This window comes from Arachis duranensis, chromosome 10, assembly GCF_000817695.3.
Source record: "Arachis duranensis cultivar V14167 chromosome 10, aradu.V14167.gnm2.J7QH, whole genome shotgun sequence".
In the NCBI taxonomy this organism is placed as follows: Eukaryota; Viridiplantae; Streptophyta; class Magnoliopsida; order Fabales; family Fabaceae; genus Arachis; species Arachis duranensis.
In genome coordinates, this window is record NC_029781.3 from 66,194,599 (window position 1) to 66,195,202 (window position 604).

Below are 604 nucleotides of genomic sequence, written 5' to 3' on the forward strand. Positions count from 1 at the left end.
GAAGCAAGGAAGAGACATAGAGGAGCTCAAAAAGCACCATTAATCCTTCAAGAAAGCGTCACCCTCACTAAGGTGGACTCATTCCTTAACTTCCTTGCTCTTAATTCTCTATTTTTCGATTTTTATGCTATATGTTATATCTATGTTTTGTGTCTTTACTTCATGATCATTAGTATTTAGTAACTATGTCTTAAAGCTATGAATAATTTCATGAATCCCTCACCTCTCTTAAATGAAAAATGTTTTTAATTCAAAAGAACAAGAAGTACATGAGTTTCGAACTTATCCTTGAATTTAGTTTAATTATATTGATGTGGTGACAATACTTTTTGTTTTCTGAATGAATGCTTGAAACAGTGCATATTTTTTATCTTGTTGTTTATGAATGTTAAAATTGTTGGCTCTTGAAAGAACGATGAAAAAGAAAAATGTTATTGATGATCTGAAAAAATCATAAAATTGATTCTTGAAGCAAGAAAAAGCAGTGAAAAAGCAAAAGCTTGTGTAAAAAAAAAAGTGGCAAAAAAAATAGAAAGAAAAAAAAAGCAAGCAGAAAAAGCCAATAGCCCTTAAAACCAAAAGGCAAGGGTAAAAAGGATCCAAG